This window comes from Bubalus bubalis, chromosome 1 (genome assembly GCF_019923935.1).
Source record: "Bubalus bubalis isolate 160015118507 breed Murrah chromosome 1, NDDB_SH_1, whole genome shotgun sequence".
NCBI classification, from domain to species: domain Eukaryota; kingdom Metazoa; phylum Chordata; class Mammalia; order Artiodactyla; family Bovidae; genus Bubalus; species Bubalus bubalis.
In genome coordinates this window covers 3,850,448-3,877,174 of record NC_059157.1, presented here as the reverse complement: position 1 = coordinate 3,877,174, position 26,727 = coordinate 3,850,448, and the positions used below count along the sequence as shown (strand labels likewise).

General features: G+C 47.1%; 1 protein-coding gene and 1 non-coding gene across 10 annotated transcripts in view; one reads left to right on the top strand and one right to left on the bottom strand.

Annotated features, from left to right (window-relative positions):
* The window catches only part of THRB (thyroid hormone receptor beta), a 446,263-nt gene that overhangs the window by 287,679 nt on the left and 131,857 nt on the right, over positions 1-26,727 (top strand). The window lies entirely within an intron of this gene.
* On the bottom strand, positions 21,942-22,014 carry TRNAC-ACA. The gene has a single exon. It is a non-coding gene; the product is annotated as a tRNA-Cys (tRNA).

Below are 26,727 nucleotides of genomic sequence, written 5' to 3'. Positions count from 1 at the left end.
CAGTCCCTAAGTTGTGTCCACCTCTTTGCGACCCCATGGACTTAAGCCCACCAGGCTCCTCTGTCCTCCACTATCTCCTGGAGATATCAAATTCATGTCCAGGCATGTTTCATCTGTAGTCAGAAGGTCAGATTCCACCCAGGCTGAGACGTGATGAGCCCCTCTTCCCTGCTGGCCTGCCAGTCCATTCTGGAGAGCTCTCGTAACACTACAGACATCACTCTGCTTTTCCTCTCCCACCTCCCTCCTCTGCTGGCAACAGCCTTCCCCCTCCACCATCCCCAGGTGTGGGCCGGCCTCCCTCCCCTCCCCATGGGGGTTGCCCCTCCCCCATTCTGGCTGGGCCACTCCTGCTCATTTGCTTCATCTCATCCCAGTGAGCACTTTTAAGAATCTCATCCCATTCATCACTTCTAAGACTTCCTTAAGTCAAGTTCTGCCTTTTCGTCTTTCCTTTATATTATTTAGCATCACTGTAGTTTTCCATTGAATTAATACTAGCATAGCTCTAATACTACACTCTACGCTCAGTTGCATTACTGACTTGATTAATACCTGTTCTCTCCCCCGAGGATGGTAAGCACTGTAAGCAAGATACTCCGGACTGTTTTTGTTTGCCTAGCACCTGGCACAGGGGCTGATCAGCATTAGCTGCTCAGTAAATATTTCATGAAAGAAATGGATAGAGGGAGGGAGGGGAGAAAAGGGATGGATAGGTGGTCAGGTGTGGCGTCTTTGGGCTAAGACATGGGCTCTAGCTTAGGCACTGGGCTGACAGAATGAGCATTATGCAAATTCTCCACTAACTCAGAGCAGCGAAGCATAAGCATTCAACAGTGGGATTGTTGAACTTGATACCTTGGACATCTCCCTGCTGTTTTGCACTCTTCCGGGGGACACTCTATTTTTATGGGAATGTAATAATAATAACAAGCATAGTACGTGTTTCTTAACCACCGCAAATATTTCTCAAATGCAAACTTGCGGCTTCTGATTCATCCATGTTGTTAGGGAGGAAAATCCAAGCTGTCACAGGCTTATGAAAAGCCCTGCATTCTTCCTCTGTGTGATTTTACATGACTAATGTCATTAAACAACCACAGAGACATTAAACAACCCACCGGTCACAGGAAAATAAAAACGGTGCTGTGTTGGTTGTGTCTGGCACAAAGCCTTTGTTCAGGAGGATATGCATCTGCATGTTGCGCATCCTAGAATTAACTGACTTATAGCATTCAGTCACGTCCAAGGGATCAAGCCCTTATTTGAAAAAATTGAAACACGCACGGCGCCCTATAGCAATCAACTGGCTCCAAGGAACTTAACCTTTTACTAAATACCTAGGGGACGAGGACGCTTGGGTTTGACTCCTACACATTTAAGTGCATGCTCGAAAACAGTTATCTTAGAATGAACAGAAGAAAACATTCTTGTTTTAATAATTCTACCCTTCAGTTCAGTTCAGTTCAGTTAAGTCGCTCAGTCGTGTCCGACTCTTTGCGACCCCATGAGTCGCAGCACGCCAGACCTCCCTGTCCATCACCAACTCCAGGAGTTCACTCAGACTCATGTCCATCAAGTCAGTGATGCCAACCAGCCATCTCATCCTCTGTCATCCCCTTCTCCTCCTGCCTCCAATCCCTCCCAGCATCAAAGTCTTTTCCAATAAGTCAACTCTTCGTGTGAGGTGGCCAAAGTACTGGAGTTTCAGCTTTAGCATCAGTCCTTCCAAAGAGCACCCAGGGCTGATCTCCTTCAGAATGGACTGGTTGGATCTCTTTGCAGTCCAAGGGACTCTCAAGAGTCTTCTCCAACACCACAGTTCTACCCTTACTCTATACCAATATATACCAGTATATACACCACTATATACCCTTACTCTATACCAATCTTAAAGGAAATCAATCCTGAATATTCACTGGAAGGGCTGAATCTGAAGCTCCAATACTTTGGCCACCTGATGCAAAGAGCCCACTCATAGAAAAGACCCTGATGCTGGAAAGATCGAAGGCAGGAGGAGAAGATGACAGAGGATGAGATGGTTGGATGGCATCACCGACTTGATGGACGTGATTTTGAGCAAGCTCTGGGAGATGCTGAAGGACAGGAAGCGTGGCATGCTGCAGTCCATGGGGTCACAAAGAGTCGGACGTGACTGAGCGACTGAACAACAACAGCAACAACCCTTACTCCAAGTATTTGCAAGTACTCTCTGGGCTTGCCTTCAAGACCACAAGTCCATGATTAAACACACCCTTAGTTTTTTGAGGGTAAATTTGGTGTTTCGAAAACCCAGCATTGTGAAGAATCAAATCTGGTAAAGAAAATCAGGGATTAAACTGAGAAGTCACATTTGATCCAAACAAGACTTAAGTCCACAATGATACAGGTTTTCTTATGCGGTGAGAAAACTGTGAGGGGTTCCAGAAACGTTTCAAGAATTGAAAAAAACACGCATAGCTTCATCAGATGGCAGGGCTTACAAGTTTGGTGTGTTTATTTTAAAAGTTCAGTCTTGTTTCTTCAGAGATTTGAGCTGGCTGTCCCAAGGGCCAGCACTGGGCAGCAAGTCGTGTTTTATTTGGAGAGCGTGGTGATTTATTTTAAAGTTGAGTCAGGATTTTAGAATCTGGAGATTTCAAGTACAAATCTTGTATTTCTGGTGTCCTCTGAAGATCTGGCCAAACTGAAATATCTGGCAAAACTGTTTCCCCAGCTGGGCATGACCACCCCTTTCTGGAGAGAAGTACCCGCTGTCTCCTCCATAAGGGAGGAGCCGGGCACTGAGGGGTAGCCTCAGTGCTGCTGTGACCCGCCTAACTCACTCTTCCTGACTCAATTCCCGCCCCCTTGGCTGTTTGTTGTTCTTTATATATATATAGTTTTCTTTTTTAATCGGAGTATAATTGCTTTACAATGTTGCATTAGTTTCTGCTGTACAACAATGTGGATCAGCCGTAGGTATACATATAGTCTCCTCCTTCTTGAGCCTCCCTTCCGCGCCACCTTCCCACCCCCTGGGTCATCACAGAGCATCAGGCTGGGTTCCCTGTGCTTTCAGCAGCCTCCCCCCAGCTATCTGTTTTACACGAGTAGTGTATATATGTCACTGCTGTGCGTGCATCCGTGCTAAGTCGCTTCAGTCGTGTCTGACTCTTCGTGACCCTGTAGACTGTAGCCTGCTGGGCTCCTCTGTCCATGAGCTTCTGCAGGCAAGAGAATTGCTATGCCCTCCTCCAGGGCACCTTCCCGACCTGGCGGTCGAGCCCTCGTGTCTTACGTGCCCTGCACTGAAAGGCAGGTTCTTTGCCACCAGCGCCACCCTCTCAATCTGCCCCAGCCTCTCCTTCCCCGCTGTGTCCATGGGTCTGTTCTCCACATCTTTGCCTCACTCATTTCCTGCAAATGGGTTCATCAGTACCGGTTTTCTAGATTCCCTGTATCTGCTTTAATGTATATTTGTCTTTCTCTTTCTGACTTAAACTTCACTCTGCATATCTGGCGCTGGGCTCACCCCCTCACCACCACTGACTCACACTCATTCCCTGTCTGTGGTCCTGAGTGGCACTCACCTCCCTCCCTCTCCACCACTGACTCACACTCGTTCCCTGTCTGTGGTTCTGAGTGGCGTTTGTTTCCTTGTCTGCGTCATCTCTCCAGGCTGGATGCTCACCAGGGCAGGGATTTCTTCCGGTTTGTTTTCACAGCCCCATCCCTGCTGCCTGGGGCAGGCTGCCTCTGATGCCGTTGAACGGAGGAATGATTGAGTCGTTCCTGTGAGCAGTTGAGTCACACTTCAGAGAAGACAGATTCCTCCCTTGTTATAGTCAAGAACACTTCAGAGCACGTCTGCTTTTCATTTTCTTTGCTCTACGATTTATTTTCTGCCACCGTCACAACGTTCTTGAATTCAGTCTTCACGACAACTTTGTAAAGTGTATGTTATCTCTGAATTTTCCCTCAAATTTTTCTACCTTTATGTTATGTTCACTTGTATTTATTTCATTCTTTGAACAGACACTAAATTCTGTACATGGTTCAGAGTTCAAAATGTATTAAAAAGTCTGCAGTAAAGATTCCGTCCACCCATCATGCCTTAATCATCAGGCTCTCTTCTCATAGGCCAGCACTGTGGTTAGTTTCCTGCATGTCCATCCACAGATGTTCTTCACATGCATATTTGTATATTCTTCTATTTATTAATTTTTCTTCTTGGTTGCACTGAGTCTTTATTGCTGTGCTTGAGCTTTCTCAAGTTGTGGCGAGCGGGCGCTCTTCCTCACTATGGTGCGTGGCCTTCTCCCTGCGGTGGCCTCTCTGTCGGAGTGCAGGCTTAGGTGCACGGGCTCCGACAGTCGCGGTCACGGGCTCAGTAGTTGTGGCTCAGGGGCTTGCTTGTTCCATGGCACGTGGAATCTTCCCAGACCCAAGATCGAACCCCATCCCCTGCACGCACAGGCGGATTCTCATCCTCTGGACCACCAGGGAAGTCCTCTTCTTTCTCTTTACGTTCACAGACAATCTGTGTCATACATTGTTATGCACTTTGCTTTTCTTACTTAATAAGGTTTCTTAAAGATTATTCCGTATCACCTCATTTTACGTCACATAGCACTCCACTGGGTGAGTATCAGCTGGTTTATTTACCTAGGCCCTATTGATGGACACTGAGATTTGACTCATCTCCTTCTACAGGTGTTCAAAATATGGGTGTTCTAGGTGTTTAAGAAGTGAGACTGTGGATATTTTCACGTTTTGTGCCATTTAGAAAGTCTCTGTTTTAAAGCTTTGAAAGGATTCTCTTATTCTTCTAAGACTTTCATTTGTTATATTCAAATCTTTCATCCACTGAAGTTATCTTATAAGGTATACGTTATGGATTTGGCTTTCTTCTCTAGATGGTTTACTGGTTGTCCCATCTCCATGAATTGAAGAAGCCAGCTTCTGTTATATTCTCAGCTTCCGTGCAGGAGGTCTGTTTCAGAACTTCAGCACTGCTCCGCTGATCTGCTCTCTGTTCATGTGTCATAGTGCATTGTTTTAATCATTAAGGCATCATACAGTGTTTGAATATCTAATAGGGTTTATGCCTTCTCAGTACTGTTGTTTTTAAAATTTTTCCATATATTTACTGTTATGTCAAGATAATATTCATTTACTGTTCCTTCCATGTGGGCTTTTAAGTCATCAAGAACAAGCAGTGAGTATTATCACATGCCATGCTAGCATCCTTCAAGATCAAATACCTTTCACTCAGTGGACTTATTACCATGATTAGCAACTTAATGTTGCTCATGTCGAGCCATCCTTACTTTCTAGGAAATATCCCATTTTTTTCTGAAATATTGCTCTTTTAATTTTTATCAAGAGTTTTTTGAGGTTTTATTTAAGAGTTTTGCATCAAGTGATCTGGACAGATTACTTTTTCATATTTTTGTATCATAATTACCGTGGTTTTACAAAAAGCACTGAGAATATTTCTTCTCTCTTTGTGCTATCAAAAAGTTTAAATGGCATTTTTTTTAATCTATGAAATAACCCATACATGAAATCATCTGGATTTTATACTTACAGGGAAGGAGTAGGGGAATTCCTTGACAGTGTTGTTTTTTTTTTTTTCATGATTATTAGTCTATATGAAATTATCTTTTATTTATTTTCCTATTTTATGTTTTTTGAGAAAAATCAATTAAGGTATTAAATTATTTGCACAAAATTATTCAAACTCATCTATTATGATTATTCTAACTCTCAGCATCTGCAACTAATTTCCCTTTCTATTCTAATGTTGTGAATTTTTTATTTCTTATTTTTTAATTCAGTTAGCTGGTAGTTCATCTATTTATTGTTCTGTTTTTGTTTTTTCCAAAAGAACCAACTTTTGAATATCTTTACTTACCAGTCCCGTTATGGTATTTTATAATTGGATTCTTCTGACATTATTATTTCTTCTTTCAACATTTCTTTACTTTGTGGGTTTTTTCCTCCCTTGTACTATCTGTGTTCATAACCATTTCTTTGTGAAAAGGCATTATTTTTATGCTACAATTGTATTTTGTTGAATTCAGCCCTTTGAAGTCTTCCTAAAGGGGCTTGGGAGCTATAACCTCTCACGCATGCTCAGAGGAGCAGTCCTGTGGAGTTGGCACTCAGAGCCGGAAGAGAGGACCCCAAAAGGCTGCTGCTGGAACCTCTGTGGGGGCAGAGTACTCCTGGGAACACGGCCGGAGACCAGCGGCTGGGAAGGGCCCTCTCTCTCTCACTTCCAGTCTCCCTCTAGGGAGAATCAGAGTCAGACAGAACACCCTCTGGCAAGGCTCTGTGGGGAGGAGTTTGCCCCCAGGATCTCAGAGAAGAGAAGGGTCGATTCGGAGCTGAGGAGGACATGTAACATACTGGCACTCAGCTTGGCGTTGGAAAGTCTGTCGTTTTGCAAGTTGCAGTCAGCCAGCTCTACTTTCTTACGAGTCCACCTTTCCTTCCAACTACTGATGTCCCAAATTCCCAAGTATCTCTTGGCTTTTTAAGAAAATCACCTTTCTTTTATTAAGGGGGCCTTCACTGGCGATCCCTTTATATTCTTTTGTGGCAACACTAACATGAGATTGAGCTGCGCAGACTCTGAGGGTCAATTCATTTTCAGACACTCATACCCAGTTGGTACCTGTGCTAAGGCACTTCAGTCGTGTCTGACTCTTTGTGATCCTAAAGACTGTAATCTGCCTGCCTCCATCTGGAGGCTCTGGACTCGCTGGAGAGTCCATGGGATTCTCCAGGCAAGAATACTGGAATGAGTTCCCATTTCCTTCTCCAGGGGATCTTCCCAACCCAGGGATTGAACCAGTGTCTCTTACATCTCCTGCATTGGCAGGTGAGTTCTTTACCATAAGTAAGGCTTATTCTCATCAACTCACCCACAAAATCATGGGGATAATTTCCTTCATCAGGTGGACCAGTGATTTTTAATAGAACTTCTAATTTTATGAATGACCATGTCACCTTTTTTGAACTCAGGAAATGTCTTATATCTAACAGGAATTGTTTGCCTGTGATCTAAGTAATATGTGTCTAATAGATACTGGGCTGGGTTGGAGAACAAGCATCAGACTGAGCAAGGGTGAACTTTTCAAATGACGTGTGTCAGCCTGATCACACTGTGTGTTCTCTGTGTTAAAATTTCAGCTACTTGATATTCTGAGCTAGAAATTTCATGTTTTTTTAAAAGCATGCTGTAGGTGTCTGGCTGTGCTGGAGCTGAGAGGTTTTAAGGTGTAACCTCTCTGCAGTGTTTTGCCCTGAGCACGGAAGGAGGAGGAAGAAAACATTTTCTTTCATTTCTAAAAGGAATATCCCAGGAGTCAGTGAAGTTTAGAGACGTGGCTGTGGTCTTTTCTCCGGACCTGTGGGCTCATCTGAGCCCTGAGGAGAGACAGCTGTATCGGGATGTGATGCTGGATACCTGTGCTCAGCTTGTGTTGTTGGGATGCTGGACTTATAAAGCAGAAGTGATATCCTCCTTGAGGCAAGGGAGGGACCCCCGGATGCTGGAGGGAGAGGCGACCAGTGCTGCATGGCCAGAGCCCCAGTGACGAAGCTGATGTCACCCTTACCTTGGAGCGCAGCGTCTTTTTCCCCCTCTGGTTGGTTCTGCAGGTTTCTCTGTATCGCTGACTTTGAGCAGTTTGACAGTGATGTGCCTCGGTGTGATTCTCTTCACATTCCCTATGCTTGACTTCATTGGATTTCTTGGATCTGTGGGTTTATAAGTGTTCATTGGGTTTGGAAACTTTTTGGCCATTATTTCTATAAGTATTTTTCTTTCTGGTTCTTCTTTCTCCATTTCTCATCTCTTTCCAGAGATTCTAGCTGCCCATATATTAAGCCATTTGAAGTTGGCAAATCTTCTAATGTTTTTTTTTTTTCCTGTTATGGGGCTTATATTAATGGGTGGTAATGCTTCTCTTTGAATCCTGTTCTAACTTTTGAGTTGAATACTCTATTTCTTCAGTCCTTTTTCCTCTGGCTTCTCCAGCCGGGTTCCCATGTTACTGTGTTTCTTTGTATAATTTTGTCTTTGGTACAATGTTTCTATGCATATGAACTATTAGGTTGAAATGCTGTATTTTCAAAACCAATTTCCACCACTAGATTCCATCTTAAGTGCAATGTCTTATTTATTGTTTAGACAGTATCAATCATGCATGTCTTAAACTGTTCCTCTGGATTCATACATTTTCTAATAACTTAAGTAGCATTTTAAGATCCAGAATGATAAAGGTAACAGAAACCCATGCTAGTTCTCCATTTTCAGTTAATCTTTTTAATAAAAAAAAATTCCTAGCAGTTAAAAAATATATATATCTTGTAGGTGAAATTGTTGGTCATCTTTTGCCTTCATTAGATAGTGCTGTGGACAGTCATCAGAACCTTCCATTCAAAACAGATTTAAGCTCAGATTCTTTAAGAACACACTTGGCTTAGAGGTCAGGAAGCAGAGCTTTGAGTGTCTGCTTTTCCATAGACCCGTGTTTATCTTTAGACATTTAGCATCTGTGCCTGACTGTCCTCGTCCACGACAGATATAAGGAGGTTGTGGGCACTGAGTGAAGTGACCCTTGTGAAAAGGCATTGTAAGCGCAGGTTGCCTTTATGCTTGCAAGGGACAGTCAAGTGTAGTCGTTTAGAACAGACTGTCTGCATTCATGGGACCTGGGATCAATTCCTGACCTTCCCACTTAAAAATCTTCACAACCTCTTCACTTTAGTTCCCCCAACTATAAAACGGGACAATATCGCCTCCATCATAGGTTGTCAAGAGTCGTAAAGGAGGTTGACCAAAAAAGTTTGTTTGGGTTTTTCCATAACGTCTTAATGGAAGGAACATTTTGGTCAACCCAAAAAGGGTTCTAGGACACTTGCAGAATGGCACTCAGTAAGTGTCAGATGCTGTTAATGTTATTGCCTTTATTACTATCATTTTTATTTTCTTACTTTTTACAAAACCATATACACATGTGTGTGGGGGCTTCTCAGGTGGCACCAGCGGAAAAGAACCCGCCTGCTGGCGCAGGAGACCTAAGAGATGCAGGTTTGATCCCTGGGTCGGGAAGATCCCCTGGAGGAGGGCATGGCAACCCACTCCAGTATTCTTGCCAGGAGAATCACTTGGACAGAGGAGCCTGGTGGACTACAGTCCATAGGGTCGGAAACAGTCGGTGATTAACATAGTAACATGTTAACATAAATATCGTTACCTTCTTTTTTCTCTGTTCAATTTCACGGAACACACAAGTGGAAGCTCTTTAGCAATTAGTTGCTGTAAATGTTACTACAAAACCAAGAGCCGTCTGTTCGGTCTAGTTGCCTCTGCCTTGGAGCTAAGAGATAGCTCAAGAAAGACTTTCATGCACTTCATGTGGGATTTGCATTATTTCTTAGATGTTTGAGAAACTGGCTGCTTTCCTTTTCTCTGGAAATCCTTCTTCCAAATCATATGAATTCATTTTTCCCAAAAATCACAGGCTCTGCTTTCACAGGTAGAACCAACAATACAGGTTGATGACCGAGGCTCACTGTCTTTAAGGGGGTCTTGTTTGCAATGCACAATGGCTCTAGTGATGGCTTGGGCACAGTGTCCCATCTCTAACTGTAAAAGCCATCCGGGGACCAGCAAACATGCCTTTTGGGAGAAAGCAGATGTTGTGAAAATACGGATTCAAATCTCCCAACGGAGACCACTCAACTGGTAGCCATTAATTGTTGCAATGCTGCTTAAAAGAGTCCGTTTTATAAATGCCATGGTCCCCAGAGAAGTGGGCTATCCTCTAATCAAATAGCTTTTACACAGTGTCACACAGAGGACAGAAATCCCAGGCTTTCCTAATGTTACCAATTATTTTATTAAAAAATTATACCCTGATGAAAGGATCTCTAATGGCACGTATGCTCGGTCATGTCCGACTCTTTGCGACCCCATGGCCTGGAGCCTGCCAGGCTTCTCTGTTCATGGAATTTTCCCAGAAGGAATATGGGAGTGGGTTGCCATTTCCGTCTCCAGGGGATCTTTCCAATCCAGGAGTCAAACCCAGGTCTTTTGTGTCTCCTGCCTTGGCAGGCAGGTTCTTCACCACTGGTGCCACCAGAGAAGAAGAATGTGTCTAATACTGTGCCCTTTTTATAAGCTACAACCTGCGTGAAGTCTGTCAAGCTCTCAGCAGATAGCAGTGACGCTTGGGGAGACCCACCCACTTCCCCACCCGGGGAACACAGCCTCACTTGCCAGCTCTTCTTTCCTACACAGCAGAAGCATTTATCCTGTAGGATCCTCATAGCAGGTCTGTAAGGATCATACTCTCCTCTTTTAGGACAAATGTTCAAAGGACATTAAAACAAGCTGATGGAGGTATTCTGTCCAAGCATCCAGGTTGCATGGTCAGGATGATTTCAGCCCAATAACCTACACTTTGTACAGCCCACGTTCTCAAAGACCCTCCACTCACAGCTGAGTCTGGGCCAGGAAGATCACATAACCGCTGCTCAGAGTGGAGGGGGGATTAACAGAGCATGTGTGTTTTGTAGTCGGATTGTCTCAGTTCCATGGCCTCTGCAGTTCTGTTGCTGTTCAGTCGCTAAGTCCTGTCTGACTCTTTGTGACCCCCATTGACTGCAGCGCCCCAGACTTCCCTGTCCTTCATTATCTCCCGGACTTTGCTCAAACTCATGCCCATTGAGTCAGTGATGCCAGCCACCCATCTCATCCTCCACCACCCCCTTCTCCTCCTTCCCTCAATCTGTCCCAGCATCAGGGACTTTTCCAATGAGTTCGCTCTTTGCATCAGGTAGCCAAACTATTGGAATTCAGCTTTAGCATCAGTTCTTACAATGAATAGTCAGGACTGATTTCCTTTAGGATGGATTGGTTTGATCTCCTTGCAGCCCAAGGGACTCTGAAGAGTCTTCTCTAGCACCACAGTTTGAAAACATCAGTTCCTCATCACTCAGCCTTCTTTATAGTCCAGCTCTCACATCCATACATGCCTACTGGAAAAACCATAGCTTTGACTATGTGGACCTTTGTCAGCAAAGTGATGTCACTGTTTTTTAATACACTGTCTATGTTTGTCATAGCTTTTCTTCCAAGGAGCAAGTGTCTTTTAATTTCGTGGCTGCAGTCACCATCCACATTGACTTTGGAGCCCAAGAAAATAGAATCTGTCACTGTTTCCACTTTTTCCCCTTTTATTTGCCATGAAGTGATGAGACCAAATGCCATGATCTTTGTTTGTTTGTTTTTTTTAATGTTGAGCTTTAAGCCAGCTTTTTCACTCTCCTCTTTCACCCTCATTAAAAGGCTCTTTAGCTCCTCTTCACTTTTTGCCATTAGAGTGGTGTCATCTGCATATCTGAGGTTGCTGATATTTCTCCCAGCAATCTTGCTTCCAGCATGTGATTCATCCAGCTTGGCATTTCAGACGTATACACACTTCAGATAGAGTACCAAACAGGACTTCTCTAGTTAGAATTGCTTGTGTGTGCTCTGTCATCTCTGCCAGGCAATGCTCCCCCGAGGGAAAGGCGTAGGGCTTAGTCATCTCTCTTCCCATCAAGGCGCCCAGCCGAGGGATGCTCACAGGGCAGGTGGGAAGGTAGCTTGGTGACTAGGAGCACTGGCTCTGGGTGACTCTCTAGCCCCTCCTCTCACCGGCTGGAAGGTAAAGCTTCTCTGCTCCCCAACCCTCTGTTTTGTCAATCAGCACAGACAACTCCAAACAGCCTGCTGATTAATGACAGAGTGTGTGTGTCCACCTCGGGAATTCTCTTCAGACAGAGCAGTCCCCAAGGGTCTTCCTTGTCACACCATCGCTCAAGTCTTAGGGACTCCCTAGTGAGAATGTGGAAGCTAGGACTCTGGCGGCCTCCTGACCTCCATTCAGCCAGACCCTCTGTGCTTGGGCAAGCGCATGTCAGTATTGTTAGCAGACACACTCCTGTGCATAAAATAGATAAACAGCGAGGACCTACTGTGTGGCACAGGGAAGTACATCCAATATCCTGCAGTAAACCATAATGGAAAAGACTCTGAAAAAGAATACATATGTATACATGTATACATTTACAGTATATAGTATAACTGAATCACTTTGCTCTACACCTGAAACTAACACAACCTTGTGAATTAACTATACTTCAATTTTTTCATGGTTAAAGAAAAAGAAATGAACAAAAAATTTTAAAACTTTTGGAGATGGTGAGCAGAGAAATGGGCAGAAGAGGATAAGAGAGGTTTTCCCCTTCTTAGCCTAACAGAGTGCTGTTGAGCTCTTAGGGGAGGGAGAAAGGTCCTCAGCAAGCTGTCTGTCTTTATCATTTTAATCTCAACGTGCTGTCGTTGTTCCACATCTGGTATTAGATAACCATGGCATCCGCAGGTTGGAGGCAGGTTCACCGTGCTGCCAGCCAAGCAGCATTTCAGTCCACATGCAGACAGACTGAACTCTGAGATGTACAGGGCAATTGGCCGTCCATCGGTTGATGGTAAATGTCTGCATGGATGGAGTTTCTCTGGGCGTTATAAGCTCAAAAGTGTCAAATGTGTACAAAGACCAGTTTCATAGAAAGTGGCTACTTGTTTCCCAAAACTTCTGGTCCTGAAAAAGACCAGAATTTGGGGAGACGTTGAAGTTATTAAGGGAAAGCTGTTGAATCCAAATAAATTACTCTTGAGTTAAGCCTTGATCAAGAATTTCCAGTTGCGTTATTGATTAATAGATGTCTCTTGGAAGCAAACAAGGGATAAGGAAGACTCTTCTATCTCAGATTCCAAACCTAAGTCAGAAAAAATCCACATGCCTGATACATAATAATAATAATGCTCTGTGTTTCTTTTTCAGCTTTAAATTGGATAATTTGTGATACTTTGTTTAAGTATGCATTTTTAACAATTTCATTGAGACATAATTTACATAACAAGGTTCACCCATTGAAAGTGTTCAGTTCAGTGGATTTTAGTGCATTTCACAGTTATGCAGCCATCACTCTAATTTCATTTGTAGATGTTCCCATTAGCCTCTCCAAAAAAAAACCCTTGTACCCATCAGCAGCTACTCCCTACCCTGCTCCCCTCCCACTGCTCCCCTCACTGCCCACCCCCTGCCCAGCCCTGGATAAATCACTCATCCACTTCCTGTTTCTATAATTTTTTTTTTAACCTAGACATTGCCTGGCAGTCCTTCCCTTGACTTATAATTAGAATCAAATGATAAGTGTTCCCTCAAAAGCTGTCATTTTTGACAAAATTCATTTTCTTCATGCATCCCCTGAAGAAAACTCAGCCCACATTCAGCCGGCATCTCTGCCCACCACCCTCAGACGGGACCACTGGTGGCGCGGTGGTAAGGAATCTGCCTGCCAGTGCAGGAGACCCAAGAGATCCGGGTTCAATCCCTGTGTCAGGAAGATCCCCTGGAGCTGGAGATGGCAACCCACTCCAGTCTTCTTGCCTGGAGAATTCCATGGACAGAGGAGCCTGGCTACAGTCCACGGGTCACAAAGAGTCGGACACGACTGAGCATGCATGCTGCCTCTTGTTCTTCATCTAACAATGTATGTTAACACGCTACTGAGTGGGGGAGTTTTGCAGAAACGAATGCCTGTGGCTGGCGATCTGTTATGCAAGTGAAGATTGAAAGGTCTCCAGTCAGTAACATTTGGGTAACAAACAAACATATTAATGCACTGCTGTGTTAAGGCCCTACTGTGTGCCACACACTGTCTCCGCACTCGGGGAATCAGGGAACAAAAAAAGGCCCTGGACCTTAAGGAGTTTACTTCCCAGCAGAGGAAGACAAAACAATAGGCAACAACAAAAAGCAGCAGGAAAACCAGAAATAAACTGTGCAGCGTGTTACAAGATGCTGCAGCCCATGGGAAAAAGAGTGGGGCAGGATAAGGAATGTCGGAAGGCTTGGAGCGTGGGGAAGGGGCAGGCCACAGCAGGCACTGGGGGGTTCAGAGGGTGCATCCCAGAGAAGTTAGTTTCACGACTTCGTGGAGGTGAGGGAGGGACTGAGCAGGTGTCTGGGGAATGAGCATTCGGGCAGAGGAACAACCCTGGTACAAAGAGAAGGAGACCACAGCAGAGAAGAGATTGAGGGCACACCGGGGGGTGACGGGGGTTGGGGCACAGTCCACACGAGCAGGATTATATTCTCAAAGGGCCACTCTGACCGCCGTGTTGAGAAGAGACGAGAAGGGAATGGGAGCAGGGTAGCAGGACCTCCTGGACACTATTTTAGAGCCTCTGTGGGGCCGTGCTTCTCCACTTTGATTGGACCCCCCGGACGGCCCCTGAGGCTTGACAGAACTGAGGCCTGACTCACAAAACACTCAGTGGCATGGGGTGCAGCCTGGGCACTGGGACTCTGCAAAGCCACCCAGGGGATGTGGACATGCAGCTGAGGGGGACTGAGTTCTAGGAGCGTGAAGCAGTCCCACCGGTTTGATTTTGCCACTGGGAAACAAAAACCCACAGCTGGCCCCAGCTGCCGTTGGCAATGCTGTGCTCAGGGGTGACCCGAGCCTCACTGCTATGGCCGGGCCGGGAGTGGCTGAGCAGACAGTGTGCACACAGGGTCAGGGGTGGGCAGAGCCCCTCGACCGTCAGACCTCAAGCAGGTCACGCCCATTCTTTAATGATGCAAGCGTGAGCCTGAACATGAGCACTGTCTTTCCGCCATATCAGGGCAGGATAGAAGGATCGGGTTTGAACCCCAGGAGGTGGGTGTGTGATTCACCCTATGGGCATTTTTTAAGAATCCTGGTTCCAGGGTGCCAGGCATTGTGCAAGCAGCAGCTAATAAAAAGATAAGCTCTCTTGGCCAAAGCCAATTGGCTCAGAGTGGATGCTGTATAGTATTTCAGAACGTGTCATTTGTGGGAAGGTTTTAAATAAGCCAAAGGGGAGGGGGACCTTCGGCTGCCTCTCTGAGCTGCTGGCATTTCTAACTCAGAGGGATGAATAGAGCATCATCGTGTCCCAGCCGCACAAGTACAGCAGGAGAAAAAGAGATGCCTGGAGCCAGCCGCGAGCCAAACATGAATCAGCAATCTCCTTCTATTGTTCAGAAAATGAGCTGGAGGCTGGCAGAGGGGAACTGAAGCACCCTGCAGGAACGCCCCTCCCCCTGCAGGAAACAGACCCCGGTTGAAACACGCCATCTTGTTCTGGACTTCCTGAGCTGAAAGGAGTGTAAAAAAAACCCTGGAGAGGATTTAGGGGGAGCTGATTTGTGAATATGGAACACACAGCCCATAAGAAATGAGAGAGGATTTAGACGCAGCGTTGGCAAACCCTCAGAAGCAACACACCAAGGGTTACTCTCTCCGATGAGCAGGAAGTAGGGCGACCCTCGCTTCCGTGCCCAACGAATGTTCTGGGCTGACCACTGGACGAGCTGCTGAGAGTGGGCACAGAGGCATGCCCACCTTGTGAAGACCTTCCAGCCTGTGGCAATGGGCAGGGGGGTTCGAACTCCAGCGGCATCAGAATCATCACCAGAGGGCTTCTTAAAGCACAGCCTGCCTCTCACAGGTTCTGACTCAGTGGGTCTGGGGAGGGGCGTACGGGTCTGCATTTCTAGGGAGATCCCGGGTGATGCTCTGCTGCTGGTCTGAGCCCCCGCTGGAGAACCCTGCTCGAGGAAGGCAGTCATGTGCAGGAGCGAGGGCGAGTGTGACTTGAGCGCAGAAGTCCAGGTAGGGTGCCGCTGGCATGCTGCTGCTACAGCGGGCCCCTCGGTGCATACAGGTGGCACTTTGGGTGTGCGTAGCAACGTAATTTGGATCAACCACTCAGGGCATGGTTTTGCCCCCCAAGAAAGCATGGCCAGAGGCAGGGAAAGAGTTCTCTGCAGGCCTGTGGCAGTGAAACTGCACAGAGGGTGTCCAGGAGCTCTGAGGCAGGGAGCACGTGTGTGGGCAGGTGCAAACAGGCAGATGGCTTCAGGGTGACAGCAGGGTGATCCGGCTCATACTCCAGTGCTTCTCTCACAGCAGAAGTTCTCAACAGTCAGCCGGAAAGCCTTTTCTAGGCATGTCTTCCCCGGACCCAGACCCAGAGATGGTGGCAAGGCTTCTCAGCTGATCCCCCTGTGAATCCTTCCTCGAGATTAAGACCGGCTTTTCCTGCAGCCTCCATGGTTGGGCCCCATCCTTTCAAGTAAGCAGAGTGCAAATCCGACCTCTTTGGAAATGCAAGACTTGAAGGAAATCCAGAAGAGAGGGAGTATATGTATACGTGGTCTTCCCTGGTGGCTCACTGGTTAAGAATCCGCCTGCCAATGCCGGGGATGTGGGTTTGATCCCTGGGTCAGAAGACCCCCTGGAGAAGGAAATGAAAATCGACTCCAGTGTTCTTGCCTAGAAAATTCCATGGACAGAGGAGCCTGGCAGGCTACAGTCCATGGGGTTGCAAAGAGTCAGACACAGCTGAGTGACTAAACAACAAATATGTATACATATGGCTGATTCACCTTGCTGTGCAGCAGAAACTAACAGCGTTGTAAGGCAGCTGTACTCTGTTGACTTAAAATAGTCACAGCCTACAAACTGACAGGTGTGTTTTATTTGGTGGGAAATTTTAGGGCTTCAATATGCAGATGACACCACCCTTATGGCAGAAAGTGAAGAGGAACTAAAAGCCTCTTGATGAAAGTGAAAGTGGAGAGTGAAAAAGTTGGCTTAAAGCTCAACATTCAGAAAACGAAGATCATGGCATCTGGTCCCATCACTTCATGGCAAATAGATGGGGAAACAGTGGAAACAGTTGTCAGGGGAAACAGTGTCAGACTTTATTTTGGGGGGCTCCAAAATCACTGCAGATGGTGACTGCAGCCATGAAATTCAAAGACGCTTACTCCTTGGAAGGAAAGTTATGACCAACCTAGATAGCATATTGAAAAGCAGAGACGTTACTTTGCCAACAAAGGTCTGTCTAGTCAAGGCTATGGTTTTTCCAGTGGTCATGAATGGATGTGAGAGTTGGACTGTGAAGAAAGCTGAGTGCCGAAGAATTGATGCTTTTGAACTGTGGTGTTGGAGAAGACTCTTGAGAGTCCCTTGGACTGCAAGGAGATCCAACCAGTCCATTCTAAAGGAGATCAGTCCTAGGTGTTCATTGGAAGGAATGATGCTAAAGCTGAAACTCCAGTACTTTGGCCCCCTCATGCGAAGAGTTGACTCATTGGAAAAGACCCTGATGCTGGGAGGGATTGGGGGCAGGAGGAGAAGGGGACGACAGAGGGTGAGATGGCTGGATGGTATCACCGACTCAATGGACATAAGTTTGAGTGAACTCCGGGAGTTGGTGATGGACAGGGAAGCCTGGCGTGCTGCAATTTATGGGATCGCGAAGTGTCGGACATGACTGAGCGACTGAACTGAACTGAACTGAAGCCCAGGAGACAGGATCTCAAGTAACCCTGAGAGAGTTGCTCCGAGGAGGGGAGGGGAGGAACCAGATCGTATAGAAGTTTGCAACAAGAGGCTGGTAATCTGAACAGCAAAAGATTATTGTTAATGAAGGAAAACCAGATATCACAAATGAATGAATTTAGGGCTTTTCTATGTATGGGAAGATGCAAGAGACTGGACTCACTGAAATGTTCCTTTCATATGCATCCCAGCTATATGGGGCCAACATCCTGCAGTTTGATTTTTCACATCCTCAGTTCCTCACTCACGGCTGGAAGTGGTGGCATTGCCCTTCCCGGGTGCCTGCCAGGCTCAGAAATTCGCATTTGGAGGGCCAGAATAGCTGATGATCGTGACATCCTTGTTTATTGATATGGCAGGAAACATTCCATTTCAAAAATTTAAAATTAGTTTAAGAAAAGAAAATGCAAAATTCCTTCACATCTTCAGGTCTCCTTGTTCCTCCATCACCGGGAAAGTTAAGTATCTCAAATTCCAGGGTGCTCACTTAAAGTGCAAGTGGCCTTCAGACAAGGAAATTGTCCAGCCGCAGAGCTGGGGCCCTTAATCAGCACCTCTTCACTGGTATGTTCTAGACGGTTGACCAGGCTGGTCAACAGTGGAGAGATGGGGCTGCCCATCCAGCGTCCAGTGTAGCCCAACAAAAGGGCACCCCAGTGCCTCTAACAGGCTTCCAGGTCCAGTAGGCTGATGGCTCCCAACACGTGGTTCCTGGAAAGGACAGTCCGATCACCTGGGACCTTGTCAGACATGCAGACTCCCAGACACCCTGACCCCACACCACCACCAGACCGGCCGAATCAGAAACCCTGGGGACAGAGCCCAGCAATCGGTTGTAGGAGTCCTCCAAGTGTTTGCCAAACTTTGAGAACCGCTGGTTTAGTTAGTGGGCTTCCCTGGTGGCTCAGACAGTAAAGAAGGAGACCCTAGTTCCATTCCTGTGTTGAGAAGATCCCCTGGAGAAGGGATTGGCTACCCAGACCAGTATTCTTGGGCTTCCCTGGTGGCTCAGATGGTAAAAAAAAAAAAAAAAAAAAAAAAATCCTCCTGCAATGTGGGAGACCTGAGTTCAATCCCTGGGTTGGGAAGTTCCCCTGGAGGAGGGCATGGCAACCCACTCCAGTACTCTTGCCTGGAAAATCCCATGGTCAGAGGAGCCTGGTCAGCTGCAGTCCATGGGGTCGCTAAGAGTCGGACTCGACTGCTCGACTGAGAGACTTCACTTTTAACTACACATGTTCTGGGGTGTTTAACAGGCTGCTTGTCAGATTCTCCCCTAAGAACTTAGCTTCCAGCAGCTTTCTCAGCACCCTTCCGTGTTTCTGCCGTTCCCGGTGATGACGTGGCTCGTTGCATCTCCCACCTAAGACAAGGCAAGGGCTGTGCTCTTCTATTTCGAGTCTGTATTGCAAGTTCACGGTGTGACAGAGGCTCAGGAGACTCCGTTAGATGATGGTCACATCTTATTTATTCCCCGAAATGAGCTTACATCTAGCCAGATTTCATTCTCTGCTCTCTCCTCCACAACTGACACCAGGCCAATTCACTCAGCAATGTGAAACTGAAAGGTCGAATTGTGTAGCCGTGGGCTCACAGAGAGCGAGGTCTGAGAAGAGATTCGGAAAACTAGACGCTCGAAACAGTTACGGATTGCAAAGCTGCTGCAGCCACAGTGCCCAAACCCTGTGCCAGGGCCCCCTGGGAGCGCCGCAGCAAACCCAGAGGAACCCAGCGCAGCGCCTGACGTTTGAGGAAGATGTAGCCACCGCTTTCAGACACCGTGCAAACACTACTGTTATGATATTTGGACCTACTTACTTAATAAGGGGCTTCCCTGGCGGCTCAGCGGTGAAGAACCCGCCTGCCCATGCAGGAGACACAGAAGACGCGGGTTCAATCCCTGGGTCAGGAAGATTCCCTGGGGAAGGAAATGGCAACCCACTCCGGTATTCTTGCCTGGGAAAATCCCATGGACGGAGGAGCCTGGCGGGCTACAATCCATAGGCTCACAAAGACTCTGACACAACTTGTGGACTGAGCATGCACACACTTAATAAACAGAACATGCGTTCCTTTTACCTGGGTCACTGTGAAGCGGTTACTGAAACACTAAGTGTGCCAGCTAAGTTGAGAATTTCCTGTCATAGCACTGCTGATCATGGGAGGAGGTATATTTTGACTGTACGCCTGATGAGAACCATACATATAAGACAGCACATTGAAAGGAAATACATATTCTAAATTTAACTTAGAAGTTGGGGGGCAACTATAACATAAATAGGAAAAGAATTCGAACTTATGTGTATGTGTAACTGAATCACTTTGCTGTCCACCTGAAATTGACACATTGTTAATCAACTATATTCCAACATAAAGTTTAAAAATTCGTGGATTTTAAAAAAAGAAAATTGCAACTCCATGAGTCTTTTAGGAGGTTCTCTTTTTTTGTTACCTTCCTAGGTAGATCTGTTCACCCCAACTGATTCAACCCTTAACCAAGGTTCCTGTAACTAACGTTATGTGTTATGTTATGTGATGAGCGGAGTCTGGGGGCGAATGGATATGTGAATCCGTATGGCTGAGTCTCTTTGCTGCTCACCTGAAACTGTCACCAGCATTGTTAACTGCCTATACCCCAATACAAAATTAAAAGCTTAAATTAAAAAAATAAAAGAACCTTTCTTCAAGGCTTAAACATAAAAATATAATGGATTACTTCTTACCCATTTGAACTAATAACTGCCCTTATGCATTCAAATCACCTTTGAAACACACTGTTGAAAGACAAAATCTGGGCTGTGTATGGTATGCACTGTCCTCATTCGAAACCAGTAAGTTTGCTAAAATAGTCAGACTTCATCAGGCAGCGTTAAATAAGAACCCAGTGAAGGGACAGACAGAGACTGTACAATGTTTATGAAGCCTGTTTCTGCAGGAACTCTGCAGTGCAGACTCCCTTCCTGCCCCACACGTAGCATCTAAGTAGTAGTAAACCATTACAATATTATTAAGAGAATTTTCTTGGCATCTTCAAGGGATTTTAGGAGCAAAGCAGTCCTCATAGTATCTCCTTTGGAAGAATATTCCTTCTATCCCAGGGTTAAAAATCTGCAGGGAGCTCAAGGCAGATTCCAGAGGAAGCAGAACCCGAGTTTCTCCTGGGTACCGCCGTCTCCATGGCTTGAGATGGGCAGGCGTTCAACGGTAGAGTCGTTTCTTAGGCAGCTGTCTGGGGCAGGGTGCGGAGCTGCCTTAACTCACCTTCCAACGCTTTTAAGAGACCAGTAAAACATGATCTGCTTTGGTGTTAACATGTTTTTATTTTTTTTTAATTTAATTTTATTTTATTTTTAAACTTTACATAATTGTATTAGTTTTGCCAAATATAACATGTTTTTAAATTAAATTACTTTATTTATTTTAACTGGAGGCTACTTACGTCACGATATTGCAGTGCTTTTTGCCGTATGGCGTTAACGTTGTATTTCCCCTCGTATCTGACGTTTTCCGTGCCCGCGTCGTGGGGAGTCCCCTCACCGCCCGTAAGCACTCGGGCGTTGGGTGGGTCTGCGTGGGACCGTCACCCCCGGCCTGGTGATGGATGCCTCCCGGCCCCTCAGCACGCGAGCCCGCCGCTGTCTGTGGCTCGGGATGCCGCCTGCCTCTCCACCAGGTGTCAGCAGAGGCAGCTTGAACCGCTTGCTTTGGCCAGCGAGACCTCTGTCAGGTTGCTTCTGCTGCGGTGTCCGAGGTGCCCTCAGACCAGCCATCTGCTCCCTCTTAGGAGGGGGACTTCTTAGAGGCACTCAGGGGTGATGTCCACCTCTCGAGCAGGGGAGCCACGAGCCAGGGTGTTACATACACAGCAGCTGGCGGGTCGAGCCTCTCGGCGTTGGCCCCATAGAACTGTTCCTGGCCGGTCTCTTCCTGACTTTTCTGTCGCTGGGTTATGCAGCTCGAAACGGGTCCAAGTGCCACTCAGGGTGTCAGTAAGTTAGAGGGAATAGAGGGCTTTAGATTCCTCGGGGGCTGGGGCGGTTTTCGGAAAGCCCATTCTGACCCCAGGAACCTCAGCCCTCCCGCTGCTGACCGCGCCTTAAAGCAGAGGCGACTGTTTCACAGGCTGTGACCCCAGCCCCTCCCGCGTGAGGATGCAGGAACACCCCCAAAGGGCAGGCACGTCAGTCCTGTCTCATCTGCCTTTGAGGTGGGTGACCTTACCCACCTGGGGCTGTGGCTCTTGAACGCCCCCATGTCATTCTGTTGATAATGGCAGGTCCCATGCTCCTTCCAAGCCATGGTGACTGCGCACAGGGAAAGTGAAGGTGAAGTCGTTCAGTCGTGTCCGACTCTTTGCGACCCAATGGACTGTAGCCTACCAGGCTCCTCTGTCCATGGGATTTTCCAGTCAAGAGTACTGGAGTGGATTGCCATTTCCTTCTCCAGGGGATCTTCCTGACCCAGGGATCGAACCTGGGTCTCCTGCATTGTAGACAGACGCTTTACCATCTGAGCCACCAGGAATTCAGCGTTGTTGTCGTTCAGCCACTCAGTCATGTCCGACTCTGTGACCCTGTGGACTGCAGCACGTCAGGCCTCCCAGTCCTTCAGTTCAGTCAGTTCAGTCAGTCAGTTGTGTCCAACTCTTTGAGACCCCATGAATCGCAGCACGGCAGGCCTCCCTGTCCATCACCAACTCCCGGAGTTCACTCAGACTCACGTCCATCGAGTCAGTGATGCCATACAGCCATCTCATCCTCTGGCGTCCCCTTCTCCTCCTGCCCCCAATCCCTCCCAGCATCAGGGTCTTTTCCAATGAGTCAGCTCTTCTCATGAGGTGGCAAAAGTACTGGAGTTTCATCTTTAGCATCATTCCCTCCAAAGAAATCCCAGGGCTGATCTCCTTCAGAATGGACTGGTTGGATCTCCTTGCAGTACAAGGGACTCTCAAGAGTCTTCTCCAACACCACAGTTCAAAAGCATCAATTCTTCGGCACTCAGCCTTCTTCACAGTCCAACTCTCACATCCATACATGACCACTGGAAAAACCATAGCCTTGACTAGACAGACCTTTGTTGGCAAATAATGTCTCTGCTTTTGAATATGTTATCTAGGTTGGTCATAACTTTCCTTCCAAGGATTAAGCGTCTCAATTTCATGGCTGCAGTCACCACCTGCAGTGATTCTGGAGCCCAAAAAAATAAAGTCTGACACTGTTTCCACTGTTTCCCCATCTATTTCCCATGAAGTGATGGGACCAGATGCCATGATCTTCGTTTTCTGAATGTTGAGCTTTAAGCCAACTTTTTCACTCTCCACTTTCACTTTCATCAAGAGGCTTTTGAGTTTCTCTTCACTTTCTGCCATAAGGGTGGTGTCATCTACATATCTGAGGTTATTGATATTTCTCCTGGCAATCTTGATTCCAGCTTGTGCTTCATCCAGCCCATCGTTTCTCATGATGTACTCTTCATATAAGTTAAATAAGCAGGATGACAATATACAGCCTTGATGTACTCCTTTTCCTATTGGGAACCAGTCTGTTGTTCCATGTCCAGTTCTAACTGTTGCTTCCTGACCTGTATACAGATTTCTCAAGAGGCAGATCAGGTGGTCTGGTATTCCCATCTCTTTCAGAATTTTCCACAGTTTATTGTGATCCACACAGTCAAAGGCTTTGGCATAACCAATAAAGCAGAAATAGATGTTTTTTCTGGAACTCTCTTGCTTTTTCCATGATCCAGCAGATGTTGGCAATTTGATCTCTGGTTCCTCTGCCTTTTCTAAAACCAGCTTGAACATCAGGAAGTTCACGGTTCACGTATTGCTGAAGCCTGGCTTGGAGAATTTTGAGCATTCCTTTACTAGCGTGTGAGATAAGTGCAATTGTGCGGTAGTGTGAGCATTCTTTGGCATTGCCTTTCTTTGGGATTGGAATGAAAACTGACCTTTTCCAGTCCTGTGGCCACTGCTGAGTTTTCCAAATTTGCTGGCATATCGAGTGCAGCACTTTCACAGCATCATCTTTCAGGATTTGAAATAGCTCAACTGGAATTCCATCACCTCCACTAGCTTTGTTCGTAGTGGTGCTTTCTAAGTCCCACTGGACTTCACATTCCAGGATGTCTGGCTCTAGGTCAGTGATCACACCATTGTGATTATCTGGGTCGTGAAGATCTTTTTTGTACAGTTCTTCTGTGTATTCTTGCCACCTCTTCTTAATATCTTCCGCTTCACCCAGTCCTTCACCATCTCCCAAAGTTTGCTCAAACTCATGTCCATCGAGTCGGTGATGCCATCCAACCATCTCATCCTCTGTCATCCCCGTCTCCTCCCGCCTTCAATCTTTCCCAGCATCAGGGTCTTTTCCAATGTGTTGGCTCTTACATCAGGTGGCCAAAGTACTGGAGCTGTGATTTGGTGTGGACATAGATTAAAAGGAAGAGTAGGAATGAGCCCCGGAATGAGATGGTTGCACTTGAGTTAAAATCATTTTACCAAGAACTGAAAAATCAGCCACAGCCGTTTGAGCTCAGTTTCAACCGCAGAGCCTGGCTGTGTTGTGTGAGGCCTGGAGGAGAAACGCTTCCGGTGACTGCCGAAAATCAGAAAAGGGAGTCGTAGGCTTGCCACCGGGAGTGCCCTGATGCCCCTCTGACGCGGGGCCCTTGGCTCCTACAGCGCCCAGCGGAGGACTTCTCCCAGCCCGCACTCCAAGGGGCGATGCCCTGGGACGAACACCTGGGCCCCATCACAGGGCAGAGCTGCTACTATTGCCGATATTTTAATTAAGTAACTCACAGTCTCATGTTCCATTTTAATCAACCTAATCCCTAGTCTACCAGTGCTGGCTTTGTAAATATTTTCCTTGTACTGAATTTCAGGGTGTTTTTTTTTGTTTGTTTTTTATTTTAATGTCTGTGTGTGTGCTTAGTCACTCAGTCGTGTCCGACTCTTTGTGACCCCATGGACTGTAGCCCGCCAGGCTCCTCTGTCCATGGGATTCTCCAGGTCAGAACACTGGAGTGGGTGGCCGTTCTCTTCTCCAGCGGATCTTCCCAACCCAAGGATTGAACCCAGGTCTCCCACATTGCAGGCAGACGCTTTCCTGTCTGAGCCACCAGGGAAGCCCTAGCTGCTGGGTAAGTGTTGGCTAGAAGAATGTGTGTGAGGCCTCTCCAAACTTGTGGACAGAGAACCAGGTAACCACCATGTCTGAGGCGGACAGTCATTATACTCTAGGGAGTTTGTCATCAAGAGAGGTGTCCTACTTTTAATGTATACCTACCTATCTGTCTGCACCAGGTCCTAGCTGTGGCCAGCAGGATCTCTTTAGTGGTGACCTTTAAACTCTTAGCTGGGGCATATGCCATCTAGTTCCCTGACCAGGGGTGGAAGCTGGGCCCCGGGCATTGGGAGCGTGGAGTCTGGACCACCAGGGACGTCCCCTTGCACTGATCTTGTCATACTACACTCCCAAGTGGAAACGGTGGGTCACACTGTTGTACGGCTTGAATAGCCTGGCCGTCTCTTCTCTGTGAGGGCTTAAGTTAATGACAATCATCAGAAATTCAACCGTTATGCATTCACTTCATTGGATCCTAGACTCACTATTAAAATGCAAAGACCCCAGGGAAGGACTATTGGGCCTGCATTTGGGATGCTGTAAAAGTAGCTACAGATTCACCTGTGTACCCAACCTTCCTGGATCCCTGTAACAATTTTAAATGAACTTGAAAGAGAAAAAAAATTCACAGAAAGTAAAATTCAATCTGGGAAGAGGAGACAGGAGCAATTCCACCTCCGTTTTATGTTGGGGTCTCAGGAGGTGGGCTTTGATGCTATTACGTCTTTTCAACCCACCTCAGGGTGCCCCTGAGTGTGAAGTCACTCAGTCGTGTCCGACTCTTTGTGAGTATACTCTTTCCAGTATACTTGCCCGGAGACAGGGCGCCCCTAGCAGCCAGATAATAGCTCCAGTCTCCCACCACGACTGGGGCTGGCCAGGGGATGAACCGGTGTTGATAATAGTGACTATAATAACAAAGACAGAGACTTCCCTGGCAGTCCAGTGCTTAAGACTCCAAGCTTCCATTGCAGGGGACACGGGTTCGATCCCTGGTCAGGGAACTAAGATTCCACATGTCGTGCAGCACCACCCCAGAATAAATAGATAAAATAATGAAGACATCCTGCCAACACCATGGGTCGGTGTCTGACTTTTTAAATTTACAAAACATTTTCAAGTTCCCTGGTCCTCATCATAACCTGAAGGGTTGGGGGACAGTGGTCTCAATTCACAAAGGTGGCTTGGAGAGTTAAGACACCCAGCCAAAATGTGCATACTGCAACCTGAGACTCAAAGCCATCCGGAACGGCTCTCAGCCCAGGTGTCTGTTCGCCATACTTGGGACTGGGCTTGTTCCTACAAACGATTCCCAAACATCAGGGTCAAAATCAGACACTCCAACGGGGAGAGAGGGAGAGTGGTGACCACCCTGCCCTCCAGGCGGGTGCAGCCCCCTTGGAGGACACAGCCTATCCCCAGCCGTGACTCCAGACCCAGAGACAGGTGGTTGGGGGCCAGGCCAGCATGAGGCTGGGAGGGACACTGGCCCCACAAACCCCCGTGGTGCCCGGTGCCCCACAGACCTAGTCAACAGCCCCCTGACCATCCACACACACCCTCACGACACACCCCGAGCTGCTGCCTTCCTCATGTCTCCACAGCCTCTGATGGCATTCTGCAGGGGAAGCCCGGGGTGTCCCCATGTCAGTGACGTGAGTGCTGGTCAGTCCAGCACTGAGAACCTCCCCGGAATTCGCCGTCTCAGTCTGGAGCTTATGCTAGCCCAAGACGCGAGCATGTGACCTTGTAAACCAAACCGAGAGAGTTGCCTGTGGACGGGACCCCTGCCCACCCCGTGCAGCCCGCTGTCAGCTTCCTTGGGCAGGCCGGGAAGCACCCGCAGAGGACACAACAGATGACCATGCATAACTCACTGTCCAGATGCCCTGAGGCCAAGGAGAAGCGAGCTAGGACCGCAAACACCCTCCCCAGAAAAGGCAGCCGTGGAGCCGTGAGGGGGGCCGCGTGTCTCGTTTATTTTACTGGAGCATAGCTGGCTTACAGTTGTGTTAACTGCCGCTGTACAGCAGCATGATTCAGTTATGCGTGTGTATGCATTCTTTTCTATATTCTTCCCCACCATGGTGATGCGTGCTCCACTTCCATA